This window comes from Dendropsophus ebraccatus, chromosome 14 (assembly GCF_027789765.1).
Source record: "Dendropsophus ebraccatus isolate aDenEbr1 chromosome 14, aDenEbr1.pat, whole genome shotgun sequence".
Lineage (NCBI taxonomy): Eukaryota > Metazoa > Chordata > Amphibia > Anura > Hylidae > Dendropsophus > Dendropsophus ebraccatus.
In genome coordinates, this window is record NC_091467.1 from 51,583,088 (window position 1) to 51,600,312 (window position 17,225).

The 17,225-nt window shown below is 43.4% G+C and overlaps 1 protein-coding gene across 3 annotated transcripts in view; it reads left to right on the plus strand.

Moving 5' to 3' along the window:
• Positions 1-17,225, plus strand: part of CDH4 (cadherin 4) — a 557,258-nt gene that overhangs the window by 404,208 nt on the left and 135,825 nt on the right. Inside the window, exon 1 of one of the 3 annotated variants that reach the window (XM_069952224.1) lies at positions 10,033-10,097. The exons of the other annotated variants lie outside the window; for them this stretch is intronic. The gene's annotated coding sequence lies outside the window, so the exon portion shown is untranslated. Of the gene's footprint in view, positions 1-10,032; positions 10,098-17,225 lie in introns of those variants that run through there. 3 annotated transcript variants of the gene reach the window in all.

Genomic DNA, 17,225 nt, shown 5'->3' on the forward strand with positions numbered 1-17,225 from the left:
AATACCTACAGGTACACTTTAAGTAAATTCAGTTGTTTTTGTGCATTTTACCTTATTGTAGACTGCCAACAAGATTTTTTAAGAGATCCGGCTGTTTTGTAACATTACATTTTGGGTGGAAATCCTTTTAGTGAAGGATGAGATCAGAATGCGATTCGCTATCTCTGACCTTTTCAGAAGCAGAATCACCACTGGAAACAATGAACGATCCAGGCCCCAAATAGTTAAGGTGGCGCAGGCTTCCTTCCAGAATCCGGATATCCTTATACTGAATTCGTCTTGTACAGAAGCCAAATTGTGAAAAATGCCCAAAATTGGGCAACCGTAATGTGTCCGGTAACAAGGCAGGTGTCGAGCAAATGGCCGTATATCTTTCTTTATGGTGCCTGGAAGCCCATCAGTCCTGTATGAGGATTGTTCTTGCTGCCATCACGATGATGTATCTAGATTTTAATGGAAATTAATGCAGAAAAGGTCTGTCCATTAACCAGGCTACGATTTTATGTGTTAACCCTTTACACGGCCGCTTCACGCTGCTTTATCCCATACGCAAAAAAGCAATGAATACAGGCAACTCAGGGTGAAGAATATGAAAGGGAGGAGGGGGGTTAATGTGACCCTAAATGGGTGGTTTTCAAAGCATGTGGGGTAGCATCCATAGATGTAAGTATGCCTTCAGGATGTCCTGAATAGGAGCTGGTTGGGTGCATGCGAGGTCTGTCAGATGGAAGACATGGCTCTTGAACTCCTCATATGAATTTTAATGAAGTCATGGACCACAAAGGGTTACTTCCAAATTTAAGGATTCTTAATTACAGCGCGTGTACCCTTCCCTGTATCAATAGCAAATCCTTAGTGAATGCGTCTCAGTACGGGTGTCACCGCTTCACGTCTCCAAACATCTCCTTGTTGCAATTAATTATTTTGCTGCAAATGAAAGTCGTGGCCGGCATTGATTTAGCAATGTAGCAATTAACCAGTGGGGGAAAACAACACTTTGTAATTACACAGCTCGGATGTCTCTGCGTCCGCGTCACCGGGACCGCAAGAAACTTTCGTCCTGTTCGCTGGGGGAATTTCTGATCGTGCCCAAGAAAGGCTAATTGCAGATTGGAAAGGTCTGTAGATATCTGTTACTTTTGATGTATTATGAAAATCTTATTTTTTTGAATGTTTTCTGGTTAGTGGGGTCAAAAAATAAAAGTTTTGGCAACTAGCAGCAATCTGACCTGCTGTTGATAATCACCTTGGTGTTATAGGGTGCGATGATCGCTCTATACCATGATGCTGGCAGATTGGATAGTATTTATGTGACTGCAAGCTGGCCATATACTTTACAGTTGTCTGAAGCTGCGGCTTCTGTCTTTTGTATATAAGGATCTTCTGACTCTTCCCTTGCACACTACGGAAATCATGCAATTAACTTGCAGATTCTGTTGCTTGCCAATCCAATCCAACCCCCCCCACACACACACACACACAGACACAGATTCCCATGATCCATCAATATCCAGACCTGCTCTTTTCTAGTAAGTGGGGTCCTGGGCCGCAAGCATGTCCTCTCCTTCAGGCCGATAGGGCCACAGTGTGCTAAGATAATACTGCCATATGCAAGCTACATAATACTACCATATAGTTCCCAGAGCGGTCTCTGCATAATAATCCCTTAATATATCAGAATATGTCTGCATAATACTGTAATTCAGTTCTCCATCCATAGCGCCATATAGCGCCTAATAATACTGCCTGTATATAGATGGTGTTGCCAACTCATTTACCAGACTATGTACCTTTGTGATTATGAAACAAGGAACAAATCTTTCATACTACTGTAATCCTTTCTTTTTCTCCACAAATACACCCCCCCGCACCTTCCCCGATGCCGCATGTTACACCAATACTGAGAAGGGTCTGCAATCTGATTGTCACCACTTATTAAACATTGCAGTGACTCATTCGTATCTGGGGTGTGATAATGCTTTATGGAACGGATACCTATGCCGGTGATCAGTATTCCTATACGTCGCCGGCCCATGTGATATATACCGCTGTAAATAGCTGATGGAAATCACATATTTCTATTAGCATATTTATGGGCTCCATACATTCAGGACGTGGAGGCTCTTATCATATGGTCGCCATCCATTGCTTCTGCTGGGATGCCAGGTAATTGCCTGACATTGATCCATATGGAGCATTATATCTTCTTGCGGTTTATTTATAGACTTCTTGAAGCTTCTGGGCCCCAGTACAAAACCTGCAATGGGGCCCCCACCTACCTCTATGTTGCAGGGGAAATGCTAACTTTGCATCCCGCATTGTTACGCCACTTTTAAGACCCTATAAAAACCTCCTTTAAACCTCTATGGGACCTCTAGGCACCAGGACCCCTGTGCTACCCGCTGCACCACCTTTAGTTTCATGAGGGGATCTGATGTATAGAATTGTTTGGCAATGTCATTATTTTTATTAAAATTCATAGTGCTGTCCAACCTACATACAGATGCAGCAGAGGGCAGCTTATTTTGAGATGACAGTGTATTATTTGTTGCTTACATGTGACTGAAGGTAAAGCTGGTCATACACAATTAAAGGGGACCCTCCTTTTTCATAGACCCTATTAATTCTGGGTTAACTGGGGCAGCTTCTGTGTTTCGAGTAGTTACAAAGAGTGTCTCTTGCTCTTGGAGGACTTGGCCTGTCCTGCAATACACGAACACCCGATTGATATGATTGGTCAGAGTGTAATTCTTTATTTCCCCTGTGGTGGTGCTGCAGCAAATCTCCATACAGGTGATCACTGGAGGTCTCAGCAGGAGGACGCAGTGTTATCAGCTTATTGTCACCTGACCCTTTTAACAAGTTGGGTTTGTCCAAAGCGGAGAATACCTTTTAATGCCACAGCAGGATTGGGTAGAGGGCATATAAGCTGTTGTCAGAGGTGTCTGGCAGCGGCTTACTTACCCTCTTCCTGATTACATGCATGGTTTACTGAGCATGTAAGCGTATAGGGGTGTCAGGAGAGAGAGCACTTGGCGTACAGCTACTATCTATGAAATGTATGGCCAGGTTAAACTTGAAGTCGTTTCTCACTACAGAGGAGCCCCTTGGTAATAAATCGATCACAAAGTGTCCTCCTGCCTGGGTCACCATCGATCTGCTTTATCTGACAGCAAGTGAGTAGGACATATAAAGCATTGCACAGTGCTGATTCATATCAAAGGGTTCAGGAAAGGGTCCTCCAGAATGAGAATATGCAAAAAAGAGCCTGTAGAGCCTCGTTTAAGAGTCTCAAGGCACACGATTAGCCAGATATCCCTCCTGAAAGGACCCAGCCAAGGGGTGGCTACTGTAGAGAAACCACCAAAACCACCATATTAAGTAAGTTGCCCTAAAAGTCACTGTAATGAGAAAAACCAAGGCTAGGTATCCATCCACATACAGCTGTTTCGGGTTGTTGCCCTTCATCAGTGTGGTACAGGAGCCACCACTTGGCCAGGCCCTTCCCAGAGGGATATCTGTCTAGTCCTGTATTTTGCGACTCTTAATGAGGCTCCACAGGCTATTTATTGCATATTTATATATCCCAGGGAGCAATGCACCTAGGATTCCACTGTATTGAGCGCTTCAGCAGGCAGCCGACAGTGTTATCTTTGGCTGGTGTCCCTGAGATCAGTGATCTGTCTTCAGAATGAGAGGAAGATTCAACAGACAACCCTCCTCCATTAACTCCAATAAAGGTTATATTAGAATGGATCTTGTACCCTAGACAACCCCTTTAAGGGTTAAAATGAGTATATTAAAAGTCATTCTATTAACTACTAAAAGTCAAGACAAACTTTAAGCATGGTACACAGATTCAAAAAGAGCTATAAAGAGCATTGTTGTGTTATGCAACGCCCCTGTCAGAGATGTGCACCAAGCTTTGCTGTGTCCGTTTAATCTGGACCGTTCCCCTATGTCCTTGAGCCCCATACATTTGAGCTTCAATGACCTCCTATGACATGCTGTAATTGAAGTAATGGATACAGTGAATATGTGATGGGCTGGAGCTATATACAATACAGCAAGGTATTCTGGGTAATTACTCGCTAGAATATGCAGTAGGCAGTATAGGCGACCATAGAGACTCTTTATGAATCCCGCTTGTTTATAAATGGGGGGATAAACATATAATTAAGAGACAATTAAAAACCGGGGAGGACAATAATACTTTCCATTATCTCGTTTTCGACCAGAATTACAGCTGTCACAGAGAGCGGCCGTCCTGGGGACATTGTTATACACGTGTCAGTCATTCCCGCCCTTCCCGCAGCCCGCAGTGTTCTGCTCTATACACAGGAGCCCCCGCTGTGTGAGCTGACAGCCGCCATGATTGTCACTATAATGGAGTTGCTCGTTCCCCCCATTTATGACTTCCTGTTTTTGTATGTACATGTTAGAGAACATAAAGCTGGCAGAATTATATAGCATTAGAGGGAATATTACCGCCTCCTTGTTCCCCAGATAGCAGACACAGTGAATGCCATAAGTGAGCTTAAGTTATAATCAAGAAGCGGTACTTTCAATTTGCCACCATGCAATAATAGCAGCCAGGCTTGTACGCAGTGATTTTAATAGTTATTTTCTGTTTTGTTGTTTTGTCTGGTTAATGTGGGTTTTCTTGTTAATAGATTGCATTATGCCAGTGATCCTGCTATCATTGTGTTAACACACAGAGCACTGCATACTCTGGAAAGACAGGTGGAGCTCCTACTCTTACCATTCATGGCCATGGAGTCTAAAGTTTGGTCAGAGCAGGGTGCCCGATGTACAAATCACTGACTCAATGGAACTGAGCTGAAATACCATAACATATCTACTGCACATGAACTGCTCCTACCTTACCAACAATAACCCCATCTACTTCACCAACTACTCCATCTACTGTGCCAACCATTACATCTACTGTACCAACCACTACATCTACCAGCAACAACCGCATTAACCACTCCATCCACTGCACCAACCATTACATCTACTGCCAACCACTGCATCTACTGCCCCAACCACTGCGTCTACTGCCCCAACCACTCCATCTACTGCCCCAATCACTCCATCCACTGCACCAACCAGTTCATCTACTGCCCCAACCACTACATGTACCCAACCAACAACAACCTCATCAACCACTCCATCTCTTGCCCCAACAACTACATCTACTGCCAACCACTGCATCTACTGCCACAACCACTGCATCTACTGCCCCAACCACTGCATCTACTGCCCTAACCACTGCATCTACTGCCCCAACCACTGCATCTACTGCCCCAACCACTCCATCTACTACCAACCACTGCATCTACTGCCCAAACCACTGCATCTACTGCCCCAACCACTCCATCTACTGCCCCAGTCACTGCATTTACTGCCCCAACCTCTACATCTCTTGCCCCAACCACTGCCCCAACCATTGCATCTATTGCCCCAACCACTGCATCTACTGCACAACCACTCCATCTACTGCCCCAATCACTGCATCTACTGCCCCAACCTCTACATCTCTTTCCCCAACCACTGCATTTACTGCCCCAACGACTGCATCTACTGCCCCAATGACTGCATCTACTGCCCCAACCACTCCATCTACTGCCCCAAACACTGCACTTTTTATAAATCTCAAAACACTAATTTGTTTTAACTGGTGGAGGACAGAAATCCCCCTCTCCCCCATCAATTATATTTCTGTCCCCTTTATCTAGTTTCAATGCCTTTCCCCCAAAAAATCTGAATTCCTCACCAAGTACCTGTGTAACTATATGTGATGGGAGCAAACCATCCCTTCTTGTACACATACTTATTGGACCACCTGCAAAAATTATGACTAACAAACCCAAAACTCCCGAGCCTTACACTGTTGACTTAACCATGTATTAAACTCTGTTATTCTGATTACAGACCAACAAAACCTTGAAAAATGTCACAGATTCTGCTATTCTTCCCAGCTCCAAGCTTAGACTTTGAAAGTCTTTTTTTTTTTACCAAATTCATATGTTTCTGGCTAAAGTTATTTGTTCCTATATAAACCACCAGATCAATTTTACTATCTATACTAGCAGCCTCTACTATCTGTGTACTACGTACTATGTCTCTGATCCACTACTCTCAATCTCTCTGTACCAACTTTTTGGTCGCCCTTCTTCTCTGAGGTCTTTAAGGAAGTGGTGGCTCTTTATAGGACTGCTTAGCAATACCCGGCTGGGATAGTCCCATCACATCAGATTAAAGTGTACAGTCTAAGGACTGCAGCCTAGAAATTTCACAACGTAAACTAGACATCTGCTTGCAAACTAGACAGCTCCCCAAGTTCCCAAACAGCAGCCAAACAAGTATTACATTGCACCAAGCCCAAGTCCTGTATGAAGACTTCTCTGCACAGCTGTGAACCCTAAATTCTGCAGTTCCATACCTTACTTTATTATAGATTTCTTGGTGCTTGGTCCAGTAAAAAATGTTTTTTATCGTTAGTGGATTCTGCCACCTGTGACGTAATCATCGTCTTGGCCTCAGCGCCCATTGGAATGGGCCGACCATTGCCAATGTTCTGTTAGGTTATGTTCACACTGAGGAATTGAAGAGGAAAGTTTTCCACTTCAAATTGGTTGCCTATTCAGTTTGAGCAGAATTTAAGCCCCATTGACTTTCTCTAGCAGAATCCGCCAAAAGAATTGACAATTCTTTGGGCAGAAAGTGGATCCGTGGCGGAAAATTCTGCAGTGGCAACAACAGTGAGGAAATCCCATTAAACACAATGGAACATTGCTCTGTTCCTATTTTACAGGAGGAATTTCAAGCAGAATCCACTGGAAATTAACCACCAAACCTTCTCCTATGTCACTTACAAACATATTAAAAAGAATAGGAGCCAGAACAGACCCTTGTGGCACACCACTTGTAACCATTCTTTGCTAAGAATATACACCATTAACAACAACCCTCTGATATCTATCCTTCAGCCAGCAACATATCCACTGAACTATTCAGGGACTAAAGCCCCTATTACATGTGCTGATCAGTCCCCCCGATCCCTGCCAGCACTATTACCTGCACCAACAGCGGGTGGGTAAGTCGGGGGGGGGGGGGGGGGATGATCTCCAATTATTTATTTATTTTTTCATTGCTGTGGGACTGATGCAGATCGTGCTTGGCTCATGCTGTCAATCCCATAGCTATGTCTTTAGTGGTGGCAAGACACTACTGCACCATTCAAAGGGAGCGTTCAGGGTCTGTCATCCTCTTGATTCGTGGGAGTCCTTAAAGACCTCCAGCAATGACATCACCTATCCTGTACAGAACCAGGATCAGTAAAGCTGGGTGTGAATGTAATGGGTGGTCAGGAAGATAGCAGAACAAAGCTCACAGCTCTCTTATATGTATGGCCAACTTAATACATGCCGCCTTATCCCTTTCTTTACTCCTTTATACCAGTATATAGGACAAATCGAATGTGTATATTAATACACTTCCAAAGGCAACATGTATAGTATACGGTTACAGCACAATAAACCGTACAGTATAATGTATAATTTAACCATCATAAAGTTTCTTAATGTTTTTTGTGTTGCTGTATACCACTCCGCAGACTACTTGTGTTTCTGTTTGTAGTGCCACATTATGTATGAGGGCAGGTCAGACACATTACCCAGAATTCCCACTAATGACTCCCCCATACACGTGGGGCTGAACTGTTCTGTGGCGTTCGGCATTGTATAGAGCCAGAGAATGTGTCGGTGCGGTATAAATAATTAATTTTAATTCTAGTCACTGGAGGGAGATATTTTTATTATTCAGCTCCCAGCTGCAAAATCAGCATTATCGCCATCAAACTAGAAGCAGCGGGAGAGGAAAAAATAGATGGGAGAAAAGTGGGATTTTTCAACTATAAAGCAGGGACTTTTCACACTTTTTGTGGGGATAAAAATAATTGGGGCGGGTTATGAAAAATTAATAGGACTTTAGTTACACGTTACGGTGCAACGCGTCGTATATCCGCCCAAGCTCGGCGTTTTTAATACATATTTTAAACGCTGGATTAATTGAGCAAAAAAAAAAAAAAGTAATTAAATCCATAATAATAATAGACTTTATTTTTATATACTCCAAGTAGGGAGTATTAATTCACAAGTGTGACATTGATAAATGGCTGCTTTTCCCTGGACTAAGGCTGTTTTCTTGTCTCCGTCCCCTGGAATAAGTAGACAGCAGAGACATAGCTTTAAGCTTATGGGTCCCAATGCAAAGTTGGTACCAGGACCCCCATACAATGTATAGTATTGTTGTAGTCCTGTTGTGTAGCAGAGGGGTCTTTGGGATATGACTGCAATCCACCAATTAGCGCTACTAAACCCACATTAGCGCTACTAAAAATACGAGTTTCGGGAGACCCTCATCAATGTAAGTGCCCAGGTCGGGACCCCCACCAATTTCATAGTGATCACCTATTTTGAGGAAAGGCTATAAACTTTATAAGGCTGGAGAACCTCTTTTCAAGGGGTATTCCCATCCAGACAAGTTATGACCTATCTACAGGATAGAGCATAACTAAGAGATTGCAAGGGGGTCTGACCACTGGGGTCCCATGTGATATCAAGTATAGGGACCCCATAATCCTCGCTGAATGGAGCTGCGGGCTCCATTCTTTCTCTAAGGAGCCACCAGAGATAGAGACACACAGCTTTAGGCTCTCTTTGGTGGCTCTGTAGAGAAGGAATGGAGTGATGGCACTCATGTGCAGCCCGCTGTTTGGATTTCAGGGTCCCCATTTCTCAAGATCTCTTAGTTATTCCCTATCCCGTTGATAGGGCATAACTTTTCTTGATGGAAATACCCCTTTAACAATTCGATCAGAATTGAAGAATGTCCCAATAGGACAGAATATCTAGACAGGTGACACTTTGAGGTAGATTTACTTTGAGACCAAAAACAGCAGCGTACATGCCTTGCCCGACATTCCTTGTCTTTTAGACATCTTTGCATCAACAATACCAATACACTTTATATGGCTGTCACTATGTAGTATACAGGGCTCTCCCGACACTCGACTGACAGAGGATGTTGGTGGTGATAGGGTCGGGTGGAAAATCACTGCCCGAACTCTTTGTTCTCTGAGAGAAAACCGCAACCAGACAGGAGTGTTCAGCACAGCCAACTGTCCATGGGCTCTATTACACGGGATGGTTATTGTGCGAAAAATCGTTAAATCGTTCATATTTAAGCGATAATCGTTCTGTGTAATTGCAGGCAACGATAGAAAAATCGTTCGTATGCCGTTGATTGTTGATTTAGATCTGATGATCTTGTTTGCGATCATTTATCGTTAGTCGTTAATCATTAAAAATCGCTCCGTGTAATAGGACCCAATGTGTATGCGGAGAACAGGAGAGATAATTGCAGTTATTGAAGATGTATGGCCACCTTTAGGCAAAAGTTCATAAATCTGTGATAAACCTGGTGCAAGTTACTAGTCCAAAATTACATGGGGAGATTTATGGGGCTGGCTTATAGTAAGATCCTCTCTGTTGCCCCTAGCAACCAAGCTCAGCTTCATTTTACCAGTTTAATGTGAGAAATGAAAGGTGAGCTGTGATTGGTTGTTATGGGCAGCAAAGAGAATCTCTCCTATACACATCAGACATGTATAAGCCAAAGTTTATCGTGAAAAGATGATCATCTAATGCAGAGGCTTCAAACTGGTGATCTTCCAGCTACTAAAAAACTACAAAGCTTTGGCTGTCCAAGCATGATGGAAACTATGGTTGTAAAACAGCTTGGGGGGCCCACAGTTTGACTCCCGTAATCTAAGGTGTATGGTGCCCCCCTCCCAACTTCTCGAAGAGGAGTCTATAAGCAGTTTACCTCATTAATGTTCAGCCAAGATGTATGGGGGGGGGGGGGAGTATTGGGAGATATGGCTGCTGGTTGAACTAACATTGAAGAGGTTATCCAGGACTATCCAAAAAGTCATCAGCTGCACATCCCGTGTAATAGGAGATGTGTGGCTGATTTCTGGAAAGGACCACATCCCAGGACCGATCCCGATCATGTCTTGTAAAGGCTCAGTAAGTGAGAGTGAATTGCAGAGAATGGTGCTTGTATACAGACCAGATCAGGCCTTAGTGTATCAACGCCTTAGTGTATGTTTGCCTATAGGTTATGTTAAGTATGAGAACCAGAAGTGTGTCACCACGACTTATAACTTTTTAATAAGATGTTTTATTACTTGGTAATTATCTGGTGAGATACAGTACAACCATCACCCGACCGACGGCGTCAGAAGTAAACGAGGAGAGCAGGTCATCGTAAATTAAAGAGAATTATTAACACCGCACCCGGCTATAGCGGGAGTGCAGCATTTAATAGGACGCAGTGCAGGGACGGAGCAGAGGTTTTCATTCCCACAGATGGTCTACGCGGCTAATGATTCTGAAGGCTTCAATCACCTTTAACCTCTGCTCCTTCCTGGACCAGACTTCTGAAAACACAAACTGTAAAAAAATTCTCCTTTTATTGGTTTTTCTCTCAATTATTGGGGCTTACAGCAAGTGATTTAGAATCCGCTTGTTTATCCCGAATCTGATGTCAAAGCACTTAGGCTTCGGAAAAATATAATCACACCTTTTTTTTTCTGGTAAAAGCCAGTAGCAGCTTAAAGTACCATTGACCACCTCTTGACCTGCTTTGCACCTTGTTCAGATTTGTGATTTGTGCCCCTTCAGTCTCAAGCATCCATCAACGCTTATACAACACTTTGTATTGTGCACAGAAATCAAAACAAAAAGTCTTTCTTAGCTCTTTGGACTTTTACATGGACTGGCACACACTAGAGCAACTCCACAACTCTTCTGTGTATATGGAGCAGTATTCCCATGACTAGGCCGCTACCTCAGGGAGAATAACAATAAGGGCTGCAGAGGATGCACTCTGTGGTTCTTATAGAAACAGAAGATTGACAGCAGAAAAAGACCACTGGGTCCATCTAATCTGCCCTTTTAAAATTTCCCTTCTTATTATCTTAGGATAGATATATGTTTTTCCCAGGCAGGTTTACATTTAGTTATTGTAGATTTACCAACCACATCTACTGGAACTACTACTCTTTCGGTAAAGTAATATTTTTTCACGTTACTTCTGATCTTTCCCCCAACTAACCTCTCACTGTGTCCTCTTGTCCTTGAGTTCAGTTTTTTTCTAAAAACACTTCCCTCCTGAACCTTATTTAGTCCTTTAACATATTTAAAGGTTATGTTCATGTCCCCTCTTTCTCTTCCGAGGAATACAGTTTCAAATCCTTAAGTCTTTCCTGATATGTCTTATTGTTATTTAAGAAGCTAAAACCTATTTCTGTCTGTTTTCAGAATTTGTGATCTATTGAAAAAAATTATATAAAAACAGGCCTCCCATCTTTACAGTTCTGCTGTATCTGCTAAGTGGGAAGACAGTGTTTGCATATTGCCATTCTGCCATTCTGCAGTCTTGATCACTAAGCCTGCCGATGTCGAAAGTGACAGAGGAAGAGGGAAAAGAGCGCCCATTGACTGTGGGTTCAAGAAAGCAGATGCTAGGGGTTGTAGTTCAACCAATATGGATCCTGCTGATTATAGTTTTGTGCCGTACTTAATCTGCTCCACCACCGCGCCTCCTTTTCCCATTAGCCCTTGCTTCTCTCTTTCCTCTCTTCCTCCAGCACTACTACTTCTTCAGACTCTCTCTGTGAAACCTCTTGTGCCCCTTATATTTTTCCTCCCGTGATCCCGCAAAATGTTGTTTTCTGGCAAATCATTTCTGAAAGCTTAAGGAAGAATGTGAATGTTTCCTCTTAATTATACGTATGCCATTTGTCGGGAGCAGTTTTGGCTCGGAGCGGTTTGAAGGCGGGAGAGGAACGTTGAGGTTCTGCAATTAGTAGTGCCTCCCGGCAGACCGGGCCTTGAGTACCGGAGGCCGCCTATTAGACCAGATGGGGGATCTTAACCCTTCTTTGGAGTGAATGACTAAGCAATGTAGCACATTTTAGCTTGAGTAGCCTAATCTCCCATACTTTTCAGTAAACAGACTTTTTTATGTACTTTTTTTTCCCCAGTTCCGCAGTTCTCTGTGTGATTTTTCACTTGTATAGAAACACAAGTCCAGCTGTACCGCGAGGTGGCAGGGGGGAGATTAGCTGAGGAAAAGGCAGACACTGTAGCTACAGGGTACCATTGAGTTCTTGGATGGTGAATTTGCAAGATAACTTGTGCAGGGTAATGTACCGAGAAAAATTACATGGAATTTGTAAAATTATCATTATTTGTAAAAAGAAAGCAAAAAAAACACTACAACTGGCAAAATTCTACAACTTTATATGTGAGGAAATAACTCTCCTAAATTTAGCTCTGAATGTAGAGATTAGAAAAGAAAAGGTTGGAGGAGGTTGTGTGCAGACTATAGGGCCCACCAGGGACATAGCTATGGGGGATGTAGAGGATCTGGGGTCCCCATTGCTCCTCTGTTGATTAAAGGGGTTATCCAGCACTACAAAAACATGGCCACTTTTCCCCTTACTGTTGTCTCCAGGTGTGGTTTACTTCAATGGAACTGAGTTTCAAAACCCCATCCAAACTGGAGACAAGAGAGGGGGAAAAGTGGCCATGTTTTTGTAGCGCCGGTTAACCCCTTTAAGAAGACACCAGTATTCTAAATTATTCCCCTTGGGTCACAACCCAGATCACCTCTTGCCAAGATGAAAAAACAGTATATTGCAACTAATATAGTAGCTGTTATAAAGGGTTTGGTAATGCTTGGAAACATGGTCGCTTACATCAATAGAGGCTAAAAACTGTTCTGATTACAATATGGTTCACAAACAGTATATGTCAGCCAATGGCCTGAATGTAGTCAGCACATACATTTGGTTATACAGCCTAGTGGGCAGCACTAGGGTTCAAGCTGAAACAAAAATACACCTGGAAGGATGACCTGATCATAATCACTATCTAACCAGGTCCAAGTCAGTAGGCCCATGCCTGTTCAAGGATGTATGACAGTTCCCAATATATATAGGACATGTACCAAAAACTGTCATCTGAACCCAGTCTTACATTATTGTTTAGACTGGAAAAGAGACATGAAGTTTAATCTCTGTTGTATCATATGTCAATCAATTATTTACAACACTAAAGTCAAAATGAGGGGTTTGGTAAGTACAGTGTTTGGTCTGGGTAGGGCTTGGTAAGTACAGTGTTTGGTCTGGGTAGGGCTTGGTAAGTACAGTGTTTGGTCTGGGTAGGGCTTGGTAAGTACAGTGTTTGGTCTGGGAAGGGCTTGGTAAGTACAGTTATTGGTCTGGGTAGGGCTTGGTAAGTACAGTGTTTGGTCTGGGTAGGGCTTGGTAAGTACAGTGTTTGGTCTGGTTAGGACTTGGTTAGTACAGTGTTTGATTAGAGCAGGACTTAGTGAGTATAATGTTTGATTAGAACACGACTGGAATAGTAGAGAGTTTAGATGTGTGCAGTGTGTTGTTAGGGCAGAGCTTGGTTAGTCTACAGTATATGTCGTCTTATAGCAAACCCTGCAATTGTGTTAGCTGAACTTGCTAAGGGGTCACTTATTTAGAGCATATTGTGGCAATGGTGATCTGCCCAATCGAATGGAGCTAATCTGCTACCATTGACAATGCCTGGATTCCACCATTTGACTGCAACCTCCCCCCCCCCATGCACTACCGCTTGAGATTCCATCCGTCCCATAGGCTCCATTCTATGCTCAGGCAGATTCCGCTGTCAACCCAAAGAATTGTCATGTCAATTCTTTGGGCGAACAGCGGAATATGCCTGAGCATAGAATGGAGCCCATAAGACAGGTGGACGCAATCTACTGAAAGTTATCAGCTCAGGTTAGTGTACACATACCGCAATGCATGGTGAATTCTTCCTGTCTAAATAATATGCAACATGAACTTACCCCCACCGTAACTAGTTGGCCACCTGTATATTGATCACATGACCAAGATTTTTTACCACTTAATTGGGGTTTCAGGCTCCTGTCAGTCAATTGTTTGAAGGGACAAAATGTTAATAAAATACCAGACCCCCTTTGTGAGCTCTGCAGCTTCTTCAGTGATTCCTGTGCTCATACCTGCAATGCCATACTTTAAGTCCAAGTTCTGATTCTGTGGGGAAAAAGTTCTGCCTCTACTAGAATAAAGGCTGTCTAACCCCCTTTAAGGCTTTCATTATAGGACAGCAAGCAGAGCTTTTGAAAATGAGGAATGGCTGCAAAAAATTTATTTGAAGACTCTGGAACCTTTGATTCCACACTGAATATGCATAATTTGCCAAAATTCTGTGTTGCCGCCTCTTCCCCCGGCTATTATCTTCCCCTTTGGTGAATGAATAATTCTACTATCTACCTTTGTAACAATAACTGTTCAATACCATGTAATGACCTTTATTATTCGGCACTGCATAGAGCGATCACGATTTTTCCTTGTGTTGTTCTTGGTCTTATTGGTGCACAGCCAGCGACTCCTATTCATACCGAACAGACACAACAAGAGGCTGTCAACACACAACAAAAGCCGATCACTTATTACCCACAATGCCTCGCTGGTGCTGTTGATAATCCGAGATCTCAACATGCTGCTCATTTTTACGAATTTTAATTTTATGTAAATGTCCATAATGGGTCCATTTGGAAATTATTCCCCTGTTGCAGAAGCAATTTGCAGTAAATTGGTTGCTGTTTTACATGGTAACGTCTTGATTCGAGGATCTGTCGCCGCAAGCTCGTAAATAACTCACTAAAAAGGCACTCGTTTTTCTTCTTTTTCTTGTGGTTCCCTCTTCAGCACGTTAAGAGTTAATACTTCACCTTGACCATTGGCATAGAGTTGTCTCAGGTTGTAGTTGCTGGAGGCTAGAGAGGGTGGACGGTAACTGCAGCACTGCACTGTGCTATCTGGGGAGGGGGGTGGGATATGATGTGACCTATAAAGATCGTATAGTCTTTATAGGGGATATCATATCTATGCCCAGAACTATTATATTCTGGTAGCACAGGCTGTGGCTCTGTCATGTCATGGGGCACATTGTGCAGCAATATTATAGCCTAATGGCACAGTGTGCCACTAGTGTCGCTGGCACTATTACATCCTGGAGGTGCAGCGTGTAGCAGTAATATGCCCTGGAGGCGCAACGTGTTGCAGTAATATGTCCTGGAGACGCAGGGTGTAGCAGTAATATGCCCTGAAGGCGCAGCGTGTAGCCGTATTACATTCTGGAGGTGCAGCGTATAGTAGTGTTATGTCCTGGAGGCACAGCATATAGTAGTATTACATCCTGGAGGCACAGCGTGTAGCAGTATTACTTCCTGGAGGCGCAGCGTGTAGCCGTATTACATCCTGGAGGTGCAGCGTGTAGCCGTATTACATCCTGGAGGTGCAGCGTGTAGCAGTAATATGTCCTGGAGACGCAGGGTATAGCAGTATTACATCCTGGAGGCACAGCATATAGTAGTATTATGTCCTGGAGGAGCAGCATATAGCAGTGTTACGTCCTTGAGGCACAGCGTGTAGCAGTATTACATCCTGGAGGTGCAGCGTATAGCAGTATTATGTCCTGGAGGTGCAGCTTGTAGCAGTATTACATCCTGGAGGTGCAGCGTGTAGCAGTAATATGTCCTGGAGGGGCAGCATGTTGCAGTAATATGTCCTGGAGACGCAGGGTATAGCAGTATTACATCCTGGAGGCGCAGCATATAGCAGTGTTACGTCCTTGAGGGGCAGCGTGTAGCAGTATTACATCCTGGAGGCGCAGCGTGTAGTATAAATATGTTCTGGAGGCGCAGCGTGTAGTAGTAATATGTTGTGGAGGTGCAGGGTGTAGCAGTATTACATTCTGGAGGCGCAGCGTGCAGCAGTAATATGTCCTGGAGGCGCAGCGTGTAGCAGTAATATGTCCTGGATGCACAGTGTGTAGCAGTATTATGTCCTGGGAGTATGGGGTAGTATGTCCTGGGAGAACAGCGTATGGTGGTATTATCTTCTGAGAGGACAATTGTGATCAGAGAAGATGTCATCTGAAAGTTACTGCATTTATAGTGAAGCCATTACCTCTCCTGGCGTTGGTATAGTAACAACCAATGAGATAACAGATGTAACCCTAGATGTAAATGAATAAGGAATGTTTAATATTTCACATTTTTCACATTTTCCTTTTTTTTTGTTAAAAAAGTGGTTTATTTAAAAGCACAGCATCAGGGGTTTGGGGTGTTCAGATGGGGCAGAGCCGAGAGGGCTTAATATTGTATGTGGGCTGGTGGAGTTGGTATGCCAGGGCTGCTTTAAAGTCTTACTCCGGCCCTGTCTCTTCCTATTTGTTCTCTTCAGGTAATCGCAGGGACCCTCTATGTTTTCTGACCTTTTCGGAGAAGTAAAATCTTTACACGCAAAGTAATATCCACTCAAAACATTATGGCATTTGATAAATGGTGAACTTTATCACCACTCGGCACCAGCTGGTGGCCGTGACTTCTGAGAAGTTAATTAGTCGTCCCCCCCCCCTTCCTTACGAAAAAATGGGTTTGACCAGGAGGCCCCAGCAATTCATCTTGCTTCATGAACAAATAGGTGTCGGAGGTAAATATTGTGGCTGCTAATTCACGTAGCAGTCGAGATTATTCGCCAGCTCCTGTGATATTTATGTTCCAAGATGAGAGCATCTTTAATGCGCCTGTATTTCATGGTTAAAAATAACTAGTTATTAAAAATGCAATTGCTCTCACCACAAAAGTACATTTTCCACTTTATTATCTTATTTATAAGCACTGTGTGGTACAGCCAAGTCTAAGAGCAAGGAAAAATCCTGACGCTGAGCTTCTGGGATAGCAGTGGTGTCATCTGAGGAGCTTGCAGTCAGTCTGTAGTGATGTGCATAGCACAATAATACCTCCATATTGAAACTGATTTTCATGCATTCTTGGCACCTGGACATCCAATAAGGTGTAGGACTTATATCCAAGGTGTGACCTGGCAATTGAGGCTATACTCTCAATGGCCCTTTCATAATTGGATCTTCTCTGTATGGACATTACACCATTAACCCTGGAGCATAACCTACAATCCAGTGATCTGTCTTCTCTAGATCAGTTTCAGGGTGAATTCGCAGTATATGGGGAAAAATCCAGCGATCAAAGCAACCTAGAGTGAGGCC